Raw genomic sequence first — 27,339 nt, 5'->3', positions numbered from 1 at the left:
CCGCTAACTATATAAGTTAGCTCGCTGAGCTGGAAGGTTTGTTTATAGACGTTTTGTCACCATGACTGGATAACATCATCACTGAGAGTCTCTGGTGAAGCGCTGCTGATTTGTCCCACCTCTCTATTTGTAAGTCTTGGTTTCTTAAAGTGGGGATTGCTAACATACCGTTACATAATTGTTATAAAAATTAATTCGCATTAGTGAGGTTTTCATCTGAAAAGATTTACTCACAATTTGGGGTTTAAAAGTCTGAATGAACACATGATTTTTGCCTGATAGTTTCTTCTCATCCAAACTGGTTATCAATATAAGGGGTTAAAGAATCAATACAGCAAAAGCAACGTAACCAGAATGAAGACCAAACATAAGCCATCTGTAGGCACGTCTGATTCAGTCTACAAGTGGTCCTTCCGACATTTCATAGTCAACAACTCTGTGCCTAACCCGAAGTTGAACTTCAAATGATGTGCCAACACAAACAGTAGATACTTGGTTACATTTAAAGTACAACTGCTTATCATACTCTCCAATCATTTAAACTCCATAGGTGAGGGCATTTTCATCATTCGGTTAAGATTACTTTTTCACTTACAAGTCTTTATATTTATCAAAACAATATTTCAAATGTTTTAAAATTGCCTGCAAATAGTGCAATTGAAGATTGAGATGAAGGCACATTATTAAAATTTTTTAAACTCTGCTCACCCTGTTCATATTACCTTCCTGAGTTCGAGATGCCTGATTTCTGAAGAAGAACAGCTTTAGGATAAGTTATACAGCTGAAAATCTCAGATTTTTCTATGATTCTATCATTTGAATTAACCTGCTCCTTCATGTTGTCTTTTGCCCAAGTACAACAGAGTTTGAGTTTATATACATGTAAAGGTAAAGTGTAAATTTGCCATAGTTTTAGCAGACTATAGGCACTGCTCTCCTGTTAGAGACAGATAACTGATGGTGGTTTAACCTGACGGTCACCACACCTCACACAACGGAGAGGGTGAAAAGGAAAATCCTTTGTGGTAACTTCAGCCAGTGTGGGAATTGAACTCACATTGTTGGCATCACTCTACATTGAAAACCAGCTGTTGAGCAGCTGGGTTAACCAACCTCCATCTATATACATGCATGAATGTGTAAAATTCCAATTAGCGATGTGATGTTTAGATTTTCATATTAGGGAAAAACCCCTACTAACAACGGACTGTCTGCTAATGCTAACAGCACTGGTAACAACATTTTCAAATCACTTGGAGATTGCACCAACCTCCTTGCACAGCACCTGCAACAAACCCCATGCGCAGTGTGAGGCACGCTCCTGAAGGTTGTCCTATTAGATAGAAAAGTACAGCACAGAACAGGCCCTTTGGCCTACAATGTTGTGCCGAGATTCAATCCTAATGTAAAATATAGTAACTTCACCGAGGCAGCCCTCAACTCACTGCTATCCATGTGTATGTCCAGCAGTCGCTTAAATGTCCCCAATGACTCTGCTTCCACCATCACAGCTGGCAACGCATTCCATACATTCACAACTCTCTGTGTAAAGAATCTACCTCTGACATCTCCTTTATACCTTCCTCCTGATATCTTCAAACTATGACTTCTCGTACCAGTCAATCCTGCCTTGGGGAAAAGTCTCTGACTATTGACTCTATCTATTCCTCTCATTATTTTGTACACCTCGATCAGGTCTCCTCTCTTCCTCCTTCTCTCCAGAGAGAAAAGTCCGAGCTTATTCAACCTTTCTTTATAAGGCAAGCCCTCCAGTCCAGGCAGCAATCTGATAAACCTTCTTTCCACCCTCTCCAAAGCCTCTGTATCTTTTTTTATAGTAGGGCGACTAGAACTGGACACAATATTCCAAGTGTGGTCTCACCAGGGACTTGTAGAGCTGCAGCAAAACCTCGCGGCTCTTAAACTATTCTGGAGTCTGGGTCAGATGCCAACCATAGTGAAGCTTCAGCTGTTCAATACATGCCTAAAATTGGTTCTCATTCACTTGATTTAATGTTTGATTAGTCAGCCAGAAAAAAGTAGGAAAGTAGCATAATCACATTTTCCCAATATAAGACGGATGGATTGGTTTAAAATAAGAAAAATAACGCGCCAAGTAGAAACTGAAAAAGACATGTATTTGCTTTGCACCTTCCATGAACCTAAAATGTTACAGTGTTTCACAACAAAATGAGTACTTGTTGAAACGTATTCACTGTCGGAACATAAGAAACATGGCAGCCAGCTTATGCACAGCAAAGTTAACAAATAGCAGTGTCGTATTTACAAAACAATCTGACAAAGCGATATTATTTGAGTGATAAATATAGAGAAGGAGATATCTGAACACTGGCAACTGAAATGTGTACATCAGCTGAGACTGCTATTTCCAGTTGACTCTCCCAGTTGAGAATGCTATGCTTCAGTAGAGGCCTAAGTTATCCTTAAGCATGGATTATAAGAGATTTTATTTATGTTCTTTACAAATATTTCCAGCTTCTGCTGGACTTCCTATCTCCTATTCCTTGCATTATTATGCAGGGTCATTTCCCTTGAGGTCTTTCCAATGGTCCATCAAATCCTTGGTGGAGGACGCTGGAAACTCTGGAGGTAAGAAATGTTTTTTTCCCTGAGTTGTGGTGACCAATTGACACAGCTCCGAAGGAAATTGTCAATTGTATTCCAGGATTCATGGCTGGAATTCACTCCGGTCTAATGCTGGCAGAAATATGGTGGCTGGGGGCACTTAATTGCAGTAGAGGCTGTATGTCAATCTGATGACATCAGATAAACTTCCTTCAATAAAGTCACAGGAAAGAAGGGGCTGATGTGAAAATGTCACTTGCTCAGTTCGGCTTGCTTGCTGAAGAGGGAATTATTGACGATATAGAACAAGTGCTATAATACAGGCTGAGCGATAGATCCTGCCAATGTCAGGAATTAGGTGAACAGGGCTCATAAGTTACAAGGCCAACCTGTGTGCCGGTCTACTGACCTTCTTCCCAATGCAATTGTTTTGGCCGGTGCGGGTGCAGTGCCAGGGAAATAATTTAACTCCTTAAAAGCATTGCTAAAAATACGAAGACTGACTAGAATTTCATAGCTGGCCTCCAGCTTCCCAACATGACGAGGGCCAGATTGTGTCAGGACAACACCCAGAGGCTGGCTTGATAACCAACTGAACCTCCCGCAATTTACCCATGGTTCAGGGATTAATGGGAGGTGCACTGTTTTCCCAGGAATACATTGAAATGATCACCTACCAAACCTTACTAGATTTCCAAGTGGTTTATTGAGGGGGGTTTCTTGTTTCACATCCGATAGCCAATCAGCATGAGCGAGGGAGGGGAGCCTGGGTTGCAGACATTGGAATTCACACCACTCCCCCTTCATCTGACCTCCCTGCTTTCCCCTCACTCTCTGATACGCATCTATCTGAGACCTTCTCCTCCTCCCCCAGATCCGCTCCATTCTTCCTTCACTCACCTGCATCGAAGGATCCAGCTACAAGCCATGGCAAAGACTCTGCAGCAATACTTGCAGTACCATGGCTGACAGTGATGCTGCCATCAATGAAGATTGTTCGGAATCTCCAGGCGGGATGGAGGGGTCTACCTTCCTTTGGGGTCCGAAATCCCAGGGGCGCCCTCATTACCCTACTAAACCTGGTTAAGCCTTCCTGATGAATCGGTGTGCACCTCCCAACTATTTTCTAACTAGTTCTGAGACCCATGTCATCCTACATTAAATCCAGCCTCGTGACATTTTTACAGAAGATAAACATTCAATAAAAGTCAAAACTGAAAACTATTTTGTCTTTGAATGCTGTTGAATGAATTCCAAGTAAAACCAAAGGAAATGGGGCAAACCCAACGTGGTAAACATCATGTGCAACGTTATTTAAAATTTGAAAAGGTCTCTTGCACAGTTACACATGGTATTTCTACACAAAGCAGGAATGACAGATCTAAAAAGTCATCCAAAAGCATGGTCATTGACCACAGGAATTTCAAACCTCCCAAGCCAACTTTAAATCCCAAGTTTCTTCTTTAAGCATCCTCAGAAAAAAAAGTAAGTTTACTTTTCCTCTAAACACTGACCTGGAGTAATGATGATATCGTTGGCATTGCTGGTCATCCCAATTGTTTGGTCCACACTGATTTCAGTGTGAGTGCCTTTGATTTCCATGGGTTTACCAATGCCAGTAGATGAAGTGCCGTAACTACCAACAATCACATTAACCAGAGAGCGGTTCATGGCCTACAAATAAAAAACTTTATGTAATAAGTTTTGTCACATTTGATTCGCTTCCTCTTTTGCTGCTTCAGTTCAGCACAGGAATTTACTTGGTAGCTTTATAAGAATTTTGTGGAGACAACAGAATTGAAACAACAGAGACTTTAAAAAGAGGAAAAGCTGCTTATTAAATCAGTGCACTGGGATATTTACAGCAACAGCAGTCTGTCTCCCTGTGGTAATTTTTAATAACTGCAACATAATATACATTTCTTGCAATAATTTGCCTAAAATTGGTCTGGCAAATATATTTCCAGATTCTTTATGGGGGTGAGGAAATAAGATCTTTCTAAACCTCTGAAAAACAAAAGAAAGCAGAAGACAGAAAATATGTCAAATTTCAAGGTTTTGAGTCAGATCATCTTGTAGAAACACTCTCTGCACTTGTATTGCTTAAGATTCACATTTGCTAAAGTCACTTAAATGAGAAAAGAATGCAAGTTCCTAAGGAGGTGACATAAACATTTTGTCACAAAATGCAGATCTCAGATGCTCTGAAAGCCAGGACGTTATTTAAATCCTTGATTTTGTAAACAGAGGGAAGTTTTATGTGGGACTTTGGGTGCAAATGGCTCTCCTAAGCCAGCATTGTGTCAGGAATAGTCACCCAGCAGCATTTTCACAGAAGGTTTCACTGGACACTCATACCTCTACTAAGGACGGCAGGGGTGGGTGCATTGGAAGCTGAAGTCTGACAGGAGACTGCCAACTATGGAAGGAGCTGCAATCCCCCATTCCAGATACAAAAAAAAGATAGAGGGCACCTCCAAGCAAATTTAAATTCCAAATTTTGAATTTAGAAATGGACATAACTGCTAGGCCACCATTGTGGAGGGCAACAGTGGCAGTGTGCACTGCTGGCTCTCTGCTCTGGAACCCATAGTCTTTAGGTGTTGGTACCCTTAAATAATGCAATGTGTGAATTCCATAAATGGCTGAGGTGTCCTCACTTCTCTCCATTTTAAATAGGTTTTTGCCAGAAGCTTGACATTGTCTATGGTCCAAATGCCAAAGTCACATGACTAACATCAGACCACTTAAGTTTCTTGGTGTCCAATTTTTATAAGTATGGATTGACAATTCATAATATGACTCGTCTGTAGTGGGTAACTCTGAATGGAGTTTCCCTGTGAAGCAAAAGGAAATAAACTCATCCATTCTGCACATATTCTGACAGTCAAGCAGGAATCTAGTACTGTTAATTACCCTCTTTCTTTAAATCTCAAATTGTGTTTTTTTCTCGTGGAGGTTCATTGATATCTGTATGTAAGGTTTCAGAGACTGTATTACCAACAGACCGATGATTCACAAGGCTTTTAGTGGTTGAGGGGAGTTCAAATTCCACACTGATTCATATGGTGGGCTCAGATTTCACACGTTCAAGGTCTGCTCCCAAGTCAGTCCAATGTAAATGCCTCTGCCTGTTTTGATATGCTGCATGTAAAGCTCTTAACCCTTTCATGGATGCTTCCACTAACCATGGTTTCTGCACTCTGTCAATGGCTTTTGTTCCTCAGATGATTCTGTACCTTGTCCTCAGTGGACTCAGAAAGTGAAGCACTGTGTATGTCTTGAATCTGACCCTGTGATGGTTTAGTGGACAATTTCATTTTCTCGTAGCTTCTGAAAATGCAGCACACCTTTGGGTAAGCTGATGCTTCTTTTCCCTTCACCTTAGGGCTGTACTTGTCCTTAATGTGCCCCATGTTTCCTGAGAGACTCCTGCCAATAGGCGGCTTCTAATTTCCGCTGGACTCCCCTAAGGAACTTTAACTGGGCAAGGCATCACCTTTGTTGTCTAGTTTGGGAAGTTCCCCTATTCCTTGACAATTCCTGAGAGAAGCTATCTGCTAACCAGACCACTGGTTCAGACCCTTAATTCTTTTTCAATTTTATAGGCCAGGCCTTGGCTTCTGAACTTTTGGGGTTCTATCCTCTTAGACTGAGGGGCACCTGAAATTCAGTCGGTTCTTACCTAGCCTTCTCGATTCTTTATTGCCTTTCCTTCAGTTCCCTAATCCTTCCTGCCCTGCCACTCCTCTGAATTTATGGATTTCCTCAGCTCTTTTTGGCTAAGCAGTGTTTTGCTGTTTCCCTTCTGTTTCCCCATTCTTTGTGAAATGCTTTGTACCCTCTGGACACAGAACCTAGTAAGTCACTTCCAAGTAATAGGTCTACCCTCAGTCTGGGTAAGCTTGGTACAAGCTTACCCAGACTGAATAACTTCACAAAGCAAAGCTTATCTCTAAGCTCTGGTATTTTAGCACTCCCCCAAGACCTCACAACTAGCTAAAGTCAAGCTCTCCCATGTTGCTTCAGTCTATCTCAGGTCCCCATTTAATTGCACTTGGAATTCCTTCTCAAGCTTCTCCAGCTGGGAGGTTGCTTTCTCTCTCATTCCTTCTCTAGTTCCCACTTGCTGGAAACTCAAACTCCAGCCTCCACTTCTTGAGGTACATTTTTGCCTTTTTTTATTCCCAGAACCTCTAGCTGCTTTGATTCTGGCTGAGGCTAAGAAGTTTATCAAATATCTTTAGTACCTTGGGCTTCATGTCAGAATGCTATATATTAAATTCTATTGCTTAGTTACGCATTATAGCTGTTCTATCATTGTGTGCACTCTTTTCACCAAGGTTAAGTAATCCTGTTGCTCAAAGCTTTTATGTCAAAATGAGCCATTTTATGGTGCAATCTTGGTATTTACAAATATTGGTTTTTCTTTATTCACAGGCCATGGACATCACTGAATGGATCAGCATCCAATGCTCATCATTGGTTTCCCTTGAGAAGTGGTGGTGAGCTGCCTTCTCAAACCGCTACAGTCCATTGTTGTAGGTCAGTCCATTGCTGAAAGTAGACCCATTGTGCCATTAGGGAGGGAGTTCCAGGATTTAGATGCAGTAACACTGAAGTAACAGTGATATATTTCCAAGTCAGGGTGGTGAATGGCTTGGAGCGAATTCATAGGAAGTGCTGCTCCTACGTATCTGCAGTCCCTGTCATTCTGGAGTGTTCATAAGGGAGTTTGGAAAGTGCTCTCTAAGAAGCACTGAACAATTTCTGCAGATGGTACACATTGCTGTTCCTGAGTAATAGAAAGTGAGATCAGAGTCGAAGAGTGTGGAGCTGGAAAAGCACAGCCGGTCTGGCACCATCCAAGGAGCAGGAAAGTTGACGTTTCGGGCATAATCAGGAATGAGGCTTGTGGGCCAAGGGGGCTGAAAGATAAATGGGAGGGGAGTGGGCAGGGGAGAAGGTAGCTGAGGTTGCAATAAGTAGGTGAAGGTGGGGGTGAAAGTGATAGGTTGGAGAGAAGAGTGGAGCAGATAGGTGGGGAAGAAAATGGACTGGTAGGATCGTTGAAGAGGGTAGTGCCGAGTTGGAAAGTTAGATCTGAGATAAGGTGTGCGGAGGGGAAATTGGAAACCTGGTGAAATCCACATTGATCGTATGGGGTTGGAGGATCCCAGGCATGAGTGGTTAGGGTTTGGCGGTAGAGGAGGCCCAGGACCTACTTGGCCTTGGGAGAGTGGGAGGGGGAGTTTCAAGTATTCAGCCACAGGGCAGTGGGTTTGGTTGGTGGTGTCCCAGAGATGTTCTCTGAAACATTCCACAAGTTGGCGTACTGTCTCCCAAACTCCACCCTCTTCTCTGGCCTATTACATTCACCCCCACCTTCATCTACCTATCGCATTCCCAGCTACTTTCCCACTCCCCCCAGCATCTGCCCCCTCCAATTTATCTTCCAGCCCCCCCTTGACCCACAAGCCTCATTCCTGATGGAAGGACTTATGCCCGAAACGTCCACCCTCCTGCTCCTTGGATGCTGCCTGACCGGCTGTGCTTCTGAGTGGTGGAGGGAATGGATGTTTGAGAAGTATAATACCTATCAGGCGGGTTGCTTTGTCCTGAAAGGTGTCAAGATTCTTAATTGTTATTGGAGCTGCACTCATTTAGGCAAGTGTAAATTATTCCACAGCACTCCAGATTTGTCTCTTGTAGTTTATAGACAGAAATTAAGAAGTCAGAACATTAGTCACTCGCTGTGGGATTACTAGCCTCTGATCTACTCTTGCAGCTGCAGTACTTATATGGTTAGTTGAGTTCCGTTTCTGGACAATGGTAACCTCCAGGATATTGATATGGGAATGCCAGTGACATCATGGGCTGATAGAAAGATTCTCTCTCATTGGAGATGGTCGTTGCTAGGAACATATGTGACACGAATGCTATTTGCTACTTGTCAGCCCAACTTGGATATTGTACAGGTACTGCTGTGTTTAAACATGGCCTCCTTCAGTATCTGAGGAATCAGGAATGGTGCTTATCATTTTGTAATCATCAGCAAACATCTCCAATTCTGACCTTATGATGGGGGGGGGGAAGGTCACTGATGAAACAGCTGAAGGTGGTCAGGTCTAAAACTGCTGCAGTTCCTTTCATATTTATCTCAACAATTTGTGCTATGTTATTTTTCTCAACAACAACCATTTTTTTTTGGTTCATTTGCTCCAAAGGATTTAAATTCTGAGGACTGACCCCAATTCCATCACAAGCAGAATATGTGTACTCTCTTATCACCCACAATCAGTTACTTTGTGATGAAAGAGGTATTAATTTTCCTTACCTTTGCAGTGAGTATGCCGATTAAAATGTTCAGCAGTAAACCTTTGAGGTTTTAAAACAAAGGAAGTGACTTACTCTCACCCACCTGATTTAGCACAATTTCGGCAAGTCAGTCTCACATACACAATGATGACTGAACAGAGTGAAAGATTTTGTATTTTACAGATTACAGTTAATTCAGTCTTTGATTTACAATTTCCAGTCGGCCACATGACTGACCTGTTGTTTCTTGAATGGGTTTGATGATTTTAAGTTGAAATGAAGATCATATAAAGTGAAGCTTTCACAGCAGGTTGTGAAGTTTCTTATTATTGAATATCTAAGAGTTTGGGTGTCAGGTGAACTTTGAAACTAGAACAGGTAAAGTACCTTGGCTGCTGGATGACCTGCAACTAGTCTCAGAGTCTCGTTCACATACTGGCATGTGATTTATAGTTCTGTCTGATTTTTTAAAAACAGACAAAAAGATGGCTGTCGCATGAAGTAACTTTTCAAAACTTCAAGGTCTTTCTGCAAATGAACTGTTGTGTTCGTGTTAGTTCCACATCCTGTTGTGTGGATTCACATTTCTGAAGCTGACCACAGCCCAGTTTGGATGAGGCAGGCCACTGTAAGGCACGGAGTGAAACTGGACTTGGGTTTTTGAGTCCAGACAGACAATATGTAACCTTTAGTTGGTGAACCACAGTTAGACAATTAAAGTATGAATTCCACAAATGGATGTGATGCAAACTCATCTATGTTCATTTCAATCAGGATATTTGTCAGAACCTTGATACCATCTATAGTCCAAATGCCAAAAGACACGTGATTTCCTGCAGTCGTCCTAACATCTCGATGGTGTTCAATTTTTTAAAATATTCACTGAAAGCTCCTATTACAAAATGTCTGTACTGAGCTTGACAATAAACAGTTGAAATGTGAATGCACAAAGCACTCAAACACAACTTGAAAAATGGTTACAATGGTGAGGGACAAATCGGAGAATGTAATATTCCTGGTTACAATATTTTAGGATGAGGCAGGATGAAAAGAAAGTTCATAAAACCCCCTTAAAAAATAGGAGGAGTAGGCCACTCGACCCCTTGAGCCTGCTCCATCATTCAACAGGATGATGGCTAATCCGACATTCCTCACACCCTCTTCATGTCTTTTCTCCAGAACATTTGATTCCTGTACTGATCAAGAATCTATCTCAGACTTAAATATACACAAGGATTCTGCACCCATAGGTCTCTGTGGCAAGAAGTTCCAAGACACACAATGTTCTGAAACAAGAAATTCCTGCTCATCTCAGTCTCAAAGTGGCACCCTTTAATTTTGAGACTGCGCCTCTGGTCCTAGACTCTCCAATGAGGGGAATTATCGTCTCAGCATTTACCATGTCAAATCTGTTAAGAATCCTATATGTTTCAATGAGATCATCTCTCATTCTTATAAATTCTAGCAAGCACAGCCCCAACTTGTTTTGTCTTTGCTGATAAGACAATCCATAAGATATACCGAGACCATCCTCAGAAATCTTCTCAGTTCTGCCGCCATCCAGTGATATATCTTTCCTTAAATAATGGGATGAAAACTGTTCACAGTAGTCCAGATGTGGTCTCCACAGCCCCCTGTACAGTTGCAGTAAGCCTTCCCTGCCCTTATACTCCAACCCCACTGAAATAAGGGCCACCATTTCATTTGCCTTCCTGATCACCTACTGCAACTGTGTGCTAGCCTTCTGTGTTTTGTGCACAAGTTCGCCCACATCTCTTTATGTTACAGTTTTATATAGTTATTCTCTATTTAAATCATAGTTGTTCTCATGTTCTCCATTCACATTTTCCTTTAAACTCTGCATGCCAACTTTTCACCACTTACTTCAACTATCATTATCCCTCTGTAAACTGTTTGTAAGACCTCTCATTGTCTGTCCTTGCCACTATTTTTGTGTCATCTGCAAATTTGGCTACAGTGCATTCACTTCCTTCCTCCAAGTCATTAATATATTGTAAACAGTAGCGGTCTCAGCACTGATCTCTGTGGAATGTCCCACTGGTCACAGGTCACCAACCTGAAAAAGGACTCCTTTCGCCACTCGCTGTTTCCTGCCCGTAAGTCAATTCTCCATGCCAATGCCAATATACATGGAATATTTATATTCCATGCCAATATACTGCCTCCAACACCATGGGCTCTTATGTTATTACTTAATGTTTTGTGAGTTACCTTGTTGAACAAAGCAGCATTGATGAATAATTCCACAGCAAATACAGATATTTGCACTAAGAGAGGACTTGTATAGATGGAGTAATGCTTGGTCACCAAATTGTGAAAATGAGACAGTGGGGGGAAACTGCAGACAGTTCAAAGCTATGACAGTACATCAAAGCATTAACATTGTAATTTTAGCCATGTAAACATATAGTGATGCTTTTTGAAATACAACTAGAACTAATGGCAGGATCAGTATGTTTATGACACAGAGAGAAAGAAAACTGCTGGATTTAATTTTGGGCAATGAAGTGGGGCCGTGACAAAAATCAAAAAAACTAGAAAATAGATTGCTGGTTCCACGAAGACCAGTAAAGGCTAATGAAGGGTCAATAATGAGGGTGCTAGACAGGAAAAAGGCTAAGCTAAAGAGATTACACAACAGCTGACCCAAAATTACTGAGTAGCAAAGTTAGCAAAGGGGTCAAAGGTGAGCAATGAGATATTTTCATAAATTCATTAAATGGAAAACCATGGCAAACATATCCTTATTAAGTTTTTAAAAAGTGCATCAAGATAGTATTGCATGATTAAAACGATATTTAAAGTAAACAAACTTAAAATGATTATGATTCAGGTCAGAGCAATTTTACATAAACAGCGATTAAACTTCAAATATAATTCATTGACTACAAAAGCACATCTTGAAAATCTGAACTATACTGACTGTATGTAAATGGGACGACCAATACAGTTAACTGCAGGAAAGAGTTTGGTTCCAAAAATAAAATTGAGCAGGACTCAAAGTGGACAATTCATCAATGTCTGAAGGCTGTTGAAACAAAGAAGACAGAGAGGATAAAACAGAGACTCTGCCATAAATTATCAGTCTTCCTTAAATAAATCACTAATAGCTAACACACAGGTAGAAAAATAAATCCAAAAGCTAATTGAAAAGTTGACCTCTTATGGGGACTGACTTCAAAGATATTTAAATACCTATTCTCAGAATGCAAATTAAGAAATGTAATTTTCTTTTCTACATTTAATGTCTTTCCCCATCATTACCATTCCAGGTGCCCAATGATGTCTTGTTTCAAACAGTTCTGTCCCTTCATTAGTGCCACTGATTCATTCATTCATTCATTCAGTTGAACAACAACTCAAGCTCCCTTTTTTGTTGCGTAGAAGTGATTTGGTTTCCAATATACATTTCTTTCTGACAGTTCAAGGACTGGCTGTGGAGAATCTGGATTCAGGTGCTAGCACATAACTCACCACTCTGGTATACAGCCTCAATCGTAGTCCTTTATTTGAAAAAGGAATCTCAACGCCATTTCACATTCTGCACTCAGCATTAGAATACAGGATTCCCAGGCCAGCTTTGCTGTGTTACAGAGTCAAAGCACTCTTGTGCCTTAAACTGAAACTTAAAAGGAGCTCATTATGCAACATTTGAATCTTGTATTAACCATTCCTGATGACTATCCAATTGAGGCCACTATTCCTCCCAGCTCTACCTCTATTGCTACAAATAAATACAGACATGAATTCCACAGAGAAAATTCTAATGTCATACTCTAGCCCCATCCATGGCTGCATACTGCATCAATGTTTGAAGCTCATTAATCAATTTAAACATGGGGAAGGAACAAATCTTGTGGAAGAATACAGATCATGGAGCACAACTTCAAAATTAGAATTAAGTACCAATTCTGACAGAGTTATAGAGATGTACAGCACGGAAACAGACCCTTCGGTCCAACTCATCCATGCTGACCAGATATCCTAACCTAACATAGTCCTATTTGTCCACACTTGGCCCATATCCCTATAAACCCTACCTATTCATACACCCATCCAGATGTCTTTTAAATGCTGTAATTGTACCAGCCTCTACCATTTCTTCTGGCAGCTCATACCATACACTTACCACCCTCTGTGTGAAAAAGTTGCCCCTTAGGTCCCTTTTACATCTTTCCGCTCTTACCCTAAACCTATGCCCTCTAGTTCTGGACTCCCCAACCCCAGGGAAAAGACCTTGTCTATTTCTCCTACCTATGCTCCTCATGGTTTTGTAAACACCTCAGTCTCTGTGCTCCAGGGAAAACAGCCCCAGTCTATTCAGCCGTTCCCTTTAGCTCAAATCCTCCAACCCTGGCATCATCCTTGTAAATCTTTTCTGGGCCCTTTCAAGTTTCACAAAGTCTTTCCAATAGGAAGGAGACCAGAATGGCATACGATATTCCAAAAGTGGCCTTACGAATGACCTGTACAACTGCAACATGCCCTCCCAACTCCTATACTCAATCCTCTGATTGATAAAGGAAAGCATACCAAACGCCTTCTTCACTATCATATCTGCCTGCAACTCTACTTACAAGGAACTTATTGTCTAGAAACACTCTTCACATAAACGGTAGTGGAAATCAGAAATGCTCTTTATCCAACAAGCTATTGAGTCCATTCAACTAAAAATTTCAAAGGTGTGATTGATAAATTGTCATCAAACAAGCATGAATAGATTTAGTTAAGGTGCAGATTGGCCATAATTTAAATGAGTTGAAACTTTATTGCTGGAACAGCACAGCAGGTCAGGCAGCATCCAGGGAACAGGAGATTCGACGTTTCGGGCACAGGCCCTTCTTCAGGAATGAGCAGAGAGTGTTCAGCAGGAGAAGATAAAAGGTAGGGAGGAGGGACTTGGAGGAGGGGCGTTGGAAATGTGATAGGTGGAAAGAGGTCTTGACCTCTTTCCACCTATCAAATTTCCAACGCCCCTCCTCCAAGTCCCTCCTCCCTACCTTTTATCTTCTCCTGCTGAACACTCTCTGCTCATTCCTGAAGAAGGGCCTGTGCCCGAAACATCGAATCTCCTGTTCCCTGGATGCTGCCTGACCTGCTGTGCTGTTCCAGCAATAAAGTTTCAACTTTGATCTTCAGCATCTGCAGACCTCACTTTCTCCTCATAATTTAAATGAATAGTGGAATGCAGGCTGAATTATTTAGAAGAATGAGATGTGATCCATGGAAATATATAAAACTGCTAGAGGATCCTGGGAAGCACCAAGGATCAGAGAAACCTTGATGTGCATGTCCTCCAGTCCATTAAAGTAATTACTCAGGCAGATAAAGTGATTAAAAAGGCACATAGGAAACCTAACTGAGGTATAGAGTTTAAGAGCAGGTACGTTATGCTGGAATTGTATAAACAATTGGTTAGGCAACAGTTAGAGTATTGTGTGAAGTTATGGAATCGACAGTATAGGAGGGATGTGATAGCCCTGGAGAGGGTGCAGAGTATGTTTATCAGGGTGTTGTCTGGATTGGAGAGGTTAAGAGGATAGTGTAGACATAAGGGGGAGTGTTGTCTTTGGAGCAGAGGAGGCTGAGGGGGGCATAAGTGAGATGTAGGAACAGATAAGGTAAATTGGAATAAACTTCCCCTTGTTAGAATGGGAGCATAGATTTAAGGTAAGAGGCAGGAGATTTATATGGGACGAGAATTATCTTTCATCCAGAAGGTGGTAGGAATCTGGAAATCAATGCCTGTAAGGGTGGCAGAGGCACATATCCTCATAGTATTTAAGAAACATTTTGATGAGCACATGCAATGCCTTGGCATAGAAGGCTATAGGTCAGGTGCTATAAAATGGGATTAGAATAGTCAAGTGGCTGTTTTTGTGCAGCACAGATCTAATGTGCTTTTTCTGTGCCGTCAACCTATATCTCTATGACCTGCCATCATAATGTTTTCACAGTTGCAAGATTTAGAAATAGAGAGCATTGTCTCAGGATAAGGAGTCAGTCATTTAGGATGGAGCTGAGGGGAAATTTGTACACTCAAAGGGTTGCAAATCTTAGTATATCTTAAACTGTGGCTGATTCATTGTTAATTATATTCAAGACTGAGAAATAGATTCTTGGGCATCGAGAGAATCAAGGGATGTAAGGTTGGGGCATGTGCCTGGAGTTGACAGCTATGATTGTGCTAAATGTCAAAAATGCATCTTAGAGCCCAATGACCTACTCTTGTACCTATTTCTTACGCTTTAATGAAAATTTAAAGAAAGTTGACATGCTGTTGTCAGCGCAACGTTGAAACTTGCATCTGCTCAGCATTTTCATCCATTAACTTTCCTGTTTGCTAAATGTCTGTAGAAACATGCACAAATACATTGCTTACCACACACATGATGTAGGAGAGGATAGCACCAGAAGACCCAATCAAGGCACCAACAATAGTTAAGAGGCTGTTGTTCAGCAGAAACCCTTGAGCACACAGGGCCCAGCCGGAGTAACTATTCAGTTCAGTGATTACCACAGACATGTCAGCACCACCAATAGTGGCTGTTAATGTCACACCCTAAAGGACCAATACAAAATGACACAAAAACAGACTGCTGCAAACAACACAAACTTGGAGCATTCAGAATAACTCCAGACAAAGCATAACTTTACAAAAGGAAAACGAAAGCTTCCATGAAATGAGTCTAAAAATGATCTACACAATAAAGATCTACATGATTTTTTATTTTCCGATTGATGCCTCAGGACAATTCATGGGCGGCATGGTGGCTCAGTGGTTAGCACTGCTGCCTCACAGTACCAGGGTCCCAGGTTCAATTCCAGCCTCGGGTCACTGTCTGTGTGGAGTTTGCACATTCTCCCTGTGTCTGCGTGGGTTTCCTCCGGGTGCTCCAGTTTCCTCCCACAGTCCAAAGATGTGCAGGTTAGGTGAATTGGCCATGCTAAATTGCCCATAGTGCTAGGTGCATTAGTCAGAGGGAAATGGGTCTGGGTGGGTCACTCTTCGGAGGGTTGGTGTGGACTGGTTGGGCTGAAGGGCCTGTTTCTACACTGTAGAGAATCGAATCTAATAATAAAATATATTTCATGATCTAATAATACCTGTGTCAGTGGAATTGTATAGTCAGGGTCTAGAAGAACTTGTGTTCCCTATAAGCTAAAAACCAATAGAAATTGCAGGGGCACACAATTTCTGATATATTGATCACTGATTACAATGATCCTGGCGTAAGCAGGAAGGATTTTGCTGCAGATTTTTCTACAATATAAAGGAGCCACAGGATTCCAAACATTTTTTTGTAAATACATGTTGTTTTTGGTTTCTTCTACCTGTTCACATTCTGCTTATCCATTACTGATTTCTTGTATGGAGACAAATATAAAAGAACGTTACATTTCACTCCCTCTATGGAATTGCCCCTTACCTGTTTGCATGACCACCTCCATCCCTACAATCCCTCCAGAACTCTCAATCTCTCTGATACAGAAGTTTCTTGAATTACCCTTCTCCCTTTTCTCCATTGAAAAACAAGGCAACAGGGTGAGGGACAGGATAGTACCTAATGGAGCCAATTCAATTTTCCATCTAATCATTGACATGGAGGGGATCTATCCGGAATTTCCACAGGCCTGACTTTCCACTGTGCCTGGAGGATCTAATAACCCCAAGCACAGGAACATTTTCCCACTTTTAATTCTTAAAGAAAGCCACAAATCACAAGAAATCTCATCCTTACTACAAGAAGATTATCACCCCAAACAAGTATGTTTCTATTGCAGGTTGACCAGGGGACATCTATAACTCCCAAAGTTACTGCCACGTCTCTCAGCCATCATTTTTATTTACTTGCAAGTGTTACTTGTTGACTGTTTTCTGTTACATACCATAACCACAGACAGAGCAGGTACAGATCCCAAACAGGCAATACCAGTTGCATAGCTTGGGTCAATCAAATAAGGAACAAATGCTCCAGCGCTGGTTGCTAGCAGACCTGCATTGAAAAAGTGGCGCCCAGGAAGCAGAAGTGGTGCTGAATTCAACACACCTGCAAAAAACAGAAAAATAGCATTGTTTCGTACATATTTATACATTTTGTTGTGCAGCTCATTACCACCTTCTCAAGGGCAATTAGGGATGGGCGGTGAATGTGATACCCACATACCATGAACAAATTATAATAAAAACTCTTGCCAAACAATGTGCGGTTTTTTATCCATTAGGACTTTTCGACTGAGAATGTTTTTAGTTGAGGATAGGAAGGAATCTGGTTGAAAGATGAGCAAATAGAATGGAGAGACAGATCAGCTTCAATTTAACTCAGTGGGAGTTGAGGGGCGGGGAATGCAGTAGTCATAGAGGCTTTGGGGACATTACAACAAACCCACTCCTGCTCCTGTGTAGCCTACCAGTTAGTTTCAGATGCAGATTATCCTGCTGTGTGCTTCCAGTTTTTACTTCTGATTTCAAGCATTCATTTCTTTTTCTTTGCGGTAATATGAAATCAGAGATGACAGCTGCAATATACTTGAGCAAATTATAATTGAGAAAGAAGAGGTATTAGTGGTTTCAACAACTGGTTGAGTACCCCGGGCAAAATGATATGAGTCTTAGGCTGCTGTCGGCAAGGGGGTAGACTGCAGGGGCCTGAATTGAATTTTCAAAATCTCTCTCGCCATAGGAAAGGTGCCAGGAGAGTAAGTGACGGTGAATGTGGTATTATTATTCAGAAAGGTGATTAGGGAATAATATGCCAGTAAATCTGACATCAGTAGTAGGAAAACAGCTGGACAAATTTAGCTCCAATTGGAGAATCAGGATTAATAAAGGACAGTCAGCATGTCTTTGTTGTGAAAGATCATATCTGACAAGTTTTGAGTTTTTCAAAGAGCTGACCAGATGTGCCATTGAGGGTGGTGCAGTTGATACGGTCTGCATGGACATCACTGAGGCTTTTAAGAAGGTCTTACATGGCAGACAGGTTAAAAAGCCAACAGCCCATGGGATCCAAAGCAATTTGACAAATTGGATCTAAAATTAGCTTAGTGGCAGGAGACAGAGGTGATGTTTGAAGGCTGGTTTTGTGATTGGTTGCCTGAGTCCAGTGTGTAAGACAGGGTTCATTCTTGTGTGCATTAATGATCTAGACATAAATGTGGGAGGTATGATTAGTAAATTCAGAGATGACTTAAAAATTGATGGTGTGGTAAATAATGAGGAGGAAAGCTTCAGACTGCAGGACGATGTAGATGACAGGTCAAATGGGTAGAACAATGATAAAGGCAACATAATCCTGAAAAGTATGAGGTGATGCATTTTGGGAAGGCTAGCAAGGCAACAGAGTAGATGTTTAATGGTAGGACCTTATGAAGTACAGAAGATCAGAGGGTGCTTGCTGTGCATGCCCATAGATTCCTGGAGGCAGCAGGACAGGGAAATCAAGTGGTTACAAAGGTAAACAGGATACTTGCATTTATTAGTTGAGGCACTGAATTCATGCAGGGACAAGGAAATTATGATGCAGCAGTACAAGATGATAGACCATAGCTGGAGCACTCCATGCACTTATGATTGTCACACTGTCACAAGAATATGATTGCACCAGAATTCCGACAGTGTGGAAACAGGCCATATGGCCCAACGAGTCCACAATAACCCTCTGATGAGTAACCCTCCCAGACCTATTCCCCCTACCCTATTACTCTACATTTCCACTGACTACTACACCTAGCCTACATATCTCTGAACACTATGGGCAATTTAGCATTGACCAATTCATCTAACCTGCACATCTTTGGACCGTGGGAGGAAACTGGAGCACCCAGAGGAAAGCCACACAGACACGGGGAGAATATGCAAACTCCACAGTCACCCAAGGCTGGAATTGAATCCAGGTCTCTGGTGCTATAAGGCAACAGTGCTAACCACTGGGACACCAGGGTACTGAGACAAATTTGATATCACAGAAGACAGCCAAATCACTGAATATGCTCAAGAAAGAGATTTTTATTTTTTAAAATATTTCAAAGGCATCAGGGAAATGGGGGGAAAGTATGAACATGACATAAAGACAGAGGATCAGCCATGATCATACTGAATGATAGAAGAGCTGAATGGCCTACACCTGCTCATGGTTTCTATGTTTGATATTTTCTGTGCTGTTTGACTCTTATGACTCCATACTAAGCAGTGAATGCTAAGGGAGGGAAGGAGTTAAACAAGATAGCTTTTAAAATCCTTCAGAATTGCAATTTATTTCAAAGCAAACATAAAAAGATTTTTACAGACTTTTATTGACAGACAACATGTCCCTATAAACAAGGGTATTGCCATTTTTGTCTTAAGTAGAGAGCTGTTATTTTTACATTCAAGAACTTTCCTTTTATCTCTTTTGCTCAAAGCATTACACAGATCATTCCGTGAAAGTTTCACAAAGCTGCTTTAATAAGTCACTATTCTTTTTGATATGAGAGGAAAATTATCATTTAGCACAAGTACTGTCATTGTTTACAAAATATTAAGTATGTTATTTTAATACACATGCTACTTTAGTACATTTCTTTAGTAATTAATAGTCTATGCTAAAGGAAGGTTCTTCTTCAGAAAGAGCTGAGGACCAGATGGGGCAGCTGACCAAAACTAAAACAAAACTCTGCACTTGTGAAAACTCATATCAATATCTCTAAGAAACAAGACAAAGGATGACTTCTAAACTCATTGTCGTCAAAAATCACCAGTTACCTATTTGCTGCTTATGTAAGAGTGCTACAAACGTATACTGAATTGAGAACAGATGTACCAGTCTTAGATGTGGCATTTCTAAACCTAAAATCAAAACATTAAGAAAAAATGGATGGATTGAGAGGTATAGCAAAAAAACCCACCATGACAGATAAACAGGGAGAAAGAAAGCGAGGGAGTATATCAGGGTGGGATTGCAAATTAGAACATAGAACATTACAGTGCAGTACTGGCCCTTCTGCCCTTGATACTGCACCAACCTTTGGAACCAATCTGAAGCCCATCTAACCTACTCATCCTAATGTTTATCCAATGACCATTTAAATGCTCGTAAAGTTGGCGAGTCTACTACTGTTGCAGGCAGTGCATTCCACGCCCCTACTACTCTCTGAGTAAAGAAACTCCCTCTGACATATGTCCTATATCTATCAGCCCTCGATTTAAAGCTATGTCCCCTTGTGCTAGCCATCGCTATCCAAGGAAAAAGGCTCTCACTGTAGTCACTAGCACCAAAGTGCTCACCTACCTCCAAATCTAACACCTGGCTGGGTTCATTACCCAGTACCAAATCTAATGTGGCCTCGCCCCTTATTGGCCTGTGTACATACTGTGTCAGGAAACCCTCCTGCACACACTGTACTTGAACTATAGTAATCCCAGTCGATATTTGGAAAGTTAAAGGCCTCATAACAACTGCCGTACCACTCCTGCTCCTATCGAGGATTATCTTTGCTATCCTATCCTCTACATCTCTGGAACTATTTGGAGGAGTATGGAAAACTCCCAACAGGGTAACATCTTTCCTGTTTCTAATCTCAGCCCATACTACCTCTGTATATTAGTCCTCAAATGTCCTTTCTGCAACAGTAATACAGACCATGCCTAACAGTGCCACACCTCCCCCTCTTTTATCATTTTCTCTGTTCTTACTGAAATACCTAAATCCCGGAACCTACAATAACCAATCCAGACCCTGCTCTACCCATATCTCTAAAATGGCCACAACATCGAAATCCCAGGTATCAAACCATGTTACAAGTTCACCCACCTTATTCCAGATACTCCTGGCGTTGAAGCAGACACACTTCAAACCAACTTCTTGAAACCTTAGTTCTGCCTTCACTACTCTCAATCTCCCATATACTCAAACTACAATTTTGGTTCCTATCCCCATGCTGAATTAATTTAAACCCACCTGAAGAGCATTAGCAAATCTCCCCCCCAGGATATTGGTACCCCTCTGGTTCAGGTGAAGACTATCCTGTTTGTAGAGGTCCCTCCTACGCCAGAATGAGCCCCAATTACCAGGAATACAAAACCCTCTCTCCTGCACCATCCCTGTAGCCACATGTTCAACTCTTCTCTCTCCCTATTCCTCACCTCGCTAGCACATGGCACAGGTAGGACAAGAGATGGGGAGCTTGGGTGGAAGCTTAGAGCTAGAACAAACAGTTGTTATCTCTGGTTTGTTTCCTGTGTCATGTCGTGGATGAACAGAAAAAGATGGCTTCCAAGCCAAACCAGCAATCAGAAGGAGTGACCAAAAGCTTGGCCAAAGAGATGGGAATATTAAGAGAAATTTCAAGGAAGAGTTGAAGAGCAGCAAAGAAGGGTTGGGGCAGGGAGCAGGGTGTCATGTAATTCAAAATCTTGGGTGGCTGAGGGCACATCTGGCAATGATGGGACATGAGATGGAATTAACAAAAGACAGAAGTCGCAAGAACAACGTACATAAGGTGGGGATATTGTAGGATTGGCAGAGGAGTGAAGTCATGGAAAGAACTAAACACAGTAATGTTAATTTTGAATTTGAGGTATTGAGCAACAGCAGCCAACAGAAGTTTAAGACAAAGATGAGGGGCTAGTGAAATATGTTTTGGGAATGAAACCAGACAACAGCGTTTTGGATAAAATGAAGATTTTCATACGATAAAACAAATATCTGGGATGAGTCGTATGATTTTTGGCTACGTGTGAGTCACCTTGATATTTGGAAGAGATTTTGCAAGGACCAGCAGGTTTTCCCCTCTGTTCCTTACCAAAAGTACCTCAAAATTGTTTACTCTGCCCCTTTAAGTATCACTCACTTCTGATTTCAATTCGAACTTACCACGTATGGTACCTGCAGCAACTCATTGCTCACTGGTTATCCACTGAAGGATTAGCATCCCTTGAACCTGCATCAATAGGCAGCTCTGCACCCAAACAGCAGCGGTCTGGAGTTGCCTTGCAGAGTCCCACATATTTACCCTGCATATGGGCGGACAGGAGGAAATTGTCTGTGAACGGAAGGATTTTAAGATCTTGCTGGGTCGATTGGTGGAGTTAATTTTTATTTTGTTCATGGGATGTCGGTGTCACTGGCCAGGCCAGCACTTATTGCCCATCTAGAGGACAAATAAGAGTCAACCAGATTGGTGTATGTCTGGAGTCACATGTGGGCCAGACCAGGTAAGGATGAGAGATTTCCTTCCCTAGAGAGCATGAGTGAACCAGATGGGTCTTTTTTTTTAAACAACATTGTTACATCGTCATTCCAGATTTTTATTGAACTCTGATTTCACCACCTGCCATAGCGGGATTCAAACTCATGTCCACCTGGGGGTCTAGAATACCAGTCCAGTGGAATTACCACTTGGCCATCACCTCCCCAAAAATGTATTACTAATTAGTGTCTCCTCCTCTGCTCATGGACAAGATGTAACTGTCACAGGCCTACTTCTAGGCCTACTGTGCAAAATAACTAATGTTCTAATGCACAGAAAGGTGGAGAATAGCCAGCACTGTGGACAGATCTAGCAAGAACTTGTATGACAAGATGGTTCTGTTATTAAACATGTGGAGTTTAAGAACACAGAATGCAATTTTAAAATTGAGAAACCTGCTTCATTGTTTAGAAACTGGGACAAGTCAGAAGTGAGTTTGTACAATTAGCATTGTTGAGGTATGAGAAGATTTGTAGCTCAGGTTGATGATGAGTATGTAAGTTAGCTCACTGAGCTGGAAGGTTTGTTTTCAGATGTTTAATCACCATGACTAGATAACGTCATCAGTGAGAGTCTCCAGTGAATGCTGGTGGTATATCCCGCCTCTTTATTTATAGGTCTTAGTTTCTTAAGGTGGATGATGCCATTTCCGGTCGAAGGAAAGGTAGATGGGATCTAAATCGATGTGTTCATTGATGGAGTTAGAATGCTCTGCCTCTAAGAATTCTCATGTGTATCTTTGTTTCGCCTGTCCAGGTTTGTTTTCAGATGTTTCATCACCATGACTAGATAACGTCATCAGTGAGAGTCTCCAGTGAATGCTGGTGGTATATCCCACCTCTTTATTTATAGGTCTTAGTTTCTTAAGGTGGGTGATGTCATTTCCGGTCGAAGGAAAGGTAGATGGGATCTAAATCGATGTGTTCATTGATGGAGTTAGAATGCTCTGCCTCTAAGAATTCTCATGTGTATCTTTGTTTCGCCTGTCCTAGGATGTGTGTGTTGTCTTTGTCTGTATGTATGGAAATTAGTGATAGTGGGTCATGTCCTTTGGTGGCTAGTTGGTGTTCATGTATCCTGGTGGCAAGTTTCCTGCTTGTTTGTCTGATGTAGTTTTTTTTTTACAGTTCTTGCATTGTATCTTGTAAATGATGTTAGTTTAGCTCTCCATTAACTGTATGTTTAACAGTCACGTCTAGGAATGCGAGTCTGTTGTAGTTCTCCTCCTCTTTTATGAATTTTATGCCTGTCAGGATATTGTTGATGGCGCTGAATGTTTCCTCGGATTTGTTCCATTTTGTGATGACAAAGGTGTCATCCACATAGCAGACCCAAAGTTTGGTTTGCATAGATGGGAGGGCAACTTGTTCAAGTCTCTGTATTACTGCTTCCGACGTGAGCCCTGATATTGGTGATCCCATAGGTGTTCTGTTGACTTGTTTGTAGGTGTTGTTATTGAATGTGAAGTGGGTAGTGAGGCACAGGTCCACTAGCTTGAGGATGTTGTCTTTGCTGATGAAGTTGGTGCTGTCTGGTGTTTGTGGTCCTGGTTTTCCTAGTAGTGATGCCAGTGTTTCTTTGGCCAGGTCGATGTTAATTGATGTGAAAAAGCCTGTAACTGTTGAGATATCTGAACCTAAGCGTGACATTATACAAATTCCAAATATAAAGAATTTTGTGAATCTTAAGATCAGACATGTAGACTGACTTCGAACTAACACCTTCTACTAGGCTACTTCCAACTATTTTATCATTTTAAATGCAGAAATTGTTCAAACCAAAGGAGTCTGATTTGAAAAGTTCTTGTCCTTCTATTTTCACACGTGTGGGCATCTCAATTTTACTGATATTACAATCACAGAATCCTAGACGCCCCTTCATCCTAGATGACATGCCATCTTTTAAATTCATGACTAAAAAAATCAGATCCAGAATAGCCAAAAGCCACCTTTGCGGTGCCAAACTGAGGAATTAATCCTGTATTATTATTATTATTATTATTATCTTTCCCTGCTATCTTCCCAATGAGTGCCTTTGTGTTTTCCACTGAACATTGTAGCCACTTTAGAGAGATCCTCGATCCATAAAAAATGATTTCCTGTCCATCCTGCTGTCCAGGATGTCTGTTACAAACAATTATTATCTTCTAATCTTTACTAGCCTTGACCTCAGACATATTAAATTAACAACCCATAACGACCATCTGAAGGGGTGAGGGGAGTGGAAATTGATGTTTCATTCCTTCCATTTAACCTTAAAGCCCAGAGGTGAAAAGATTGCAATTTATTCTGCGGAGTCTCCAGGTCTGGACCTTCTGAAAATCTGACTGCACTAATCAGCTTCTTCCAACAGCAACTGGTTCGATTTCTTTCAAAAGTACATGTACTTATGGAGAAATTAAGGGGGCAGAGAGCAGAAGGAACATCCTCATATTCCTATGAGGATGGCAACTTTTGGGAACCCTGGATGACAAGATTGAAGGTTTAGTCAAAAAAGAAAAATGAAGCATACCTATGGTTTAGGAAACTAAAATCAAACAAGGTTCTTGAGGAATAGAAAGGATGCAGAAAATAACCTAAACTAAATTAGGAAGGCGAATAGGGGCCACAAAATGTCCTTGGCAAGTCAGATTAAGGAGAATCCCAAGGCATTTTATACTCAGACTAGGAGCAAGAGGAAACTGGGGAAAGAGTAGGTCCACTCAAGGACAAAGGAGGGAATTTATGTATGATGTCAGAGGAAGTGGGTGAGGTTGTTAATGAGTACTCCGCATCGGTATTTGCTAAGGAGAAGGACATGGATGATGGTAAGATTAGGGAGGGGTATGTTGATGTTCTGAGGCATCGATATTAAGAAGAAGGAGGTATTGGGAGTCTTGAAAAAAATTAAGGCAGGTAAGTCTGATTGGATCTATCCCAGGATAACAAGGAAGACAAGGGACAAATGCTGGGGCCATGACAGAGACCTTTGTACCCTCTTTAGCCACAAGTCAGGTCCCAGAAGACTCGAGAATACTCAGTGGTGTTCCTTTAAGAGTGTTTAACAAGGATAATTCAGAAAGTATGAGCCAGTGAACCGGACATCAGTGGCAGGGAAATTATTGGAGAAGTTTCAGGATCTTCTTTGAAAAGACTTATTAGGCATAGCCAGCATTTCTTTTCTGGGGAGGTCGTGTCTCACAAACTTGAATGAGTTTTTTGGGAAGTCATGAAGATAATTGATGAGGGGAAGGCAAGGGATGATGTCTACATAGACTTTACATAAGCATTTGATAAGGTCGCTCAAGGCAGGCTAAATCACATGGTAAGATGGCAAATTGAATACAAAATTGGCTTGGTGAGAGGAGACAGAGGATAGTTCATAGATCATAGAATCCCTACAGCATGGAAGCAGGCCATTCAGTCCATCAAGTCCACACCAACCCTCTGAAGATCATCCTACACAGACCCAACCCCCCACCACCCTACCGCTATAAGTACATATTTTTCATGGCTAATCCACCTAGCCTACATATCCCTGGACACATTGGCAATGCTAAATTGCCAAAACCACCTAACCTCACATCTTTGGACTGTGGGAGGAAACTGGAGCACCTGGACGAAAACCATGCAGACACAGGGAGAACGCAAAACTCCACAGAGTCGGCCAAGAATGGATTTGAATCTGGGTCCTGAGTACTATGAGGCAGCAGAACTAACTAATGAGCCTCTGTACCTCCTTTTGCACTGCGCCGCCCCTGGTAGGTGGGGGATGCGGTGGGGGGAGGGGTGGGGTGTTCGGACTGGAAGTCTGTAACCAGTGGTGTTCCACAAGGATCAGTGCTAGGACCTCTGTTGTTTGTAATATATATAAATGAATTAGGTATAAATGTAGGTGGTCTAATTAGTAAGTTTGCAGCTGGCTCAAAAATGGTTGGAGTTGTGGATAGTGAGAAAATTATCAAAAGGATACAGCAGGATATATATCAATCACAAAATTGGGTGGAGAAATGGCAGATGGACTTGAATTTGGACAAGTGTGAGATGGTGCATTTTGGGAGGTCAAACGCAAGAGGAAACTGTACAGTAAATAGCAGGACCCTTAGGAGCACTGATATACTGAGGGATCTTGGGATTCAAGTCCATAGCTCCCTGAAAGTGGCAACATAAGTGGATAAGGTGGTAAAGAAGGCGTACGGCATGCTGGTCTGCCGAGTCAGGGCACTGAGTATAAATGTTGACAAGTCATGTTGCAGCTGTATAAAACTTTAGTTGGGTCACATTTGAAATATGTGCAGTTCGCATCCCCAAATTATAGGAAAGATGTGCAGGCTTTCGAGAGGGTGCAGGAGATTTACTAGGATATTGGCTTGTTTTCGCTAGAGCATTGGAGGCTGAGGGGTGGCCTGATAGAATTATATAAAATAATCAGAAGCATGATAGGGTGGATAGAGGGCTTAGGTTTAAGGTGAGAGGGGAGAAATGTAAAGGCGATTTGCAAACAAAGTTTTTTTTTAACATAGAAGGTGCTTGAAGTGGTAGAAATAGATGTATGGGAAGGTTTAAGAGGCATTTAAACAGACACATGAAGAGGGAAGGGAAGAGAGGGATACAGAACATGTACAGGTAGATGTGATTAGTTTTGAATTGCATCTGGTTGGTGTAGATATGGTGGGCCAAAGGGCCTGTTTCTCTGCTGTACTGTTCTATTTAAAATGCAGATGACTCCAAACTCACCTTGTAATTTGCCATAAACAACACTGAACATCACTCCACCTATGTAGGTGCCAAGGTAGGCTATGAGCTTGGTTAAATTTGCTGCAGAGTTTGTACTGAAATGAGGATATGCCACCATATACTCAGCAACACAGATAAGCATGGCAGCTAAACCAACCAGACTGTGGAAAGCAGCAACCAGCTGGGGAAGGTCAGAGATGTGGATAGGAGAGGCAATTCCAAGTCCTGCAGAAAATTTTTAAAATAAGTTCTATTTACTATGAGAGAAAATCAAAAATGGAACTAGGATAAAAACAACCTCCATTTAAAAATTACATCAAAAATCTTACTGTGCATTCGTGGTGTCTTACACCACTGTGGTAATGATGCGATTTCACTTGAAAATGCAATTTTTTTCCTTAAGCATAAAGGATTCAATGTGAAGCTGCACTTGTCCATTCATGCATCTTAATATCTATAATAAAATCAG

General features: G+C 41.5%; 1 pseudogene; it reads right to left on the bottom strand.

Moving 5' to 3' along the window:
* The window catches only part of LOC122554919, a 177,322-nt pseudogene that overhangs the window by 56,487 nt on the left and 93,496 nt on the right, over positions 1 to 27,339 (bottom strand).

Source organism: Chiloscyllium plagiosum, chromosome 1 (assembly GCF_004010195.1).
Source record: "Chiloscyllium plagiosum isolate BGI_BamShark_2017 chromosome 1, ASM401019v2, whole genome shotgun sequence".
Lineage (NCBI taxonomy): Eukaryota > Metazoa > Chordata > Chondrichthyes > Orectolobiformes > Hemiscylliidae > Chiloscyllium > Chiloscyllium plagiosum.
This window is presented reverse-complemented; position numbering and strand designations above follow the sequence as displayed.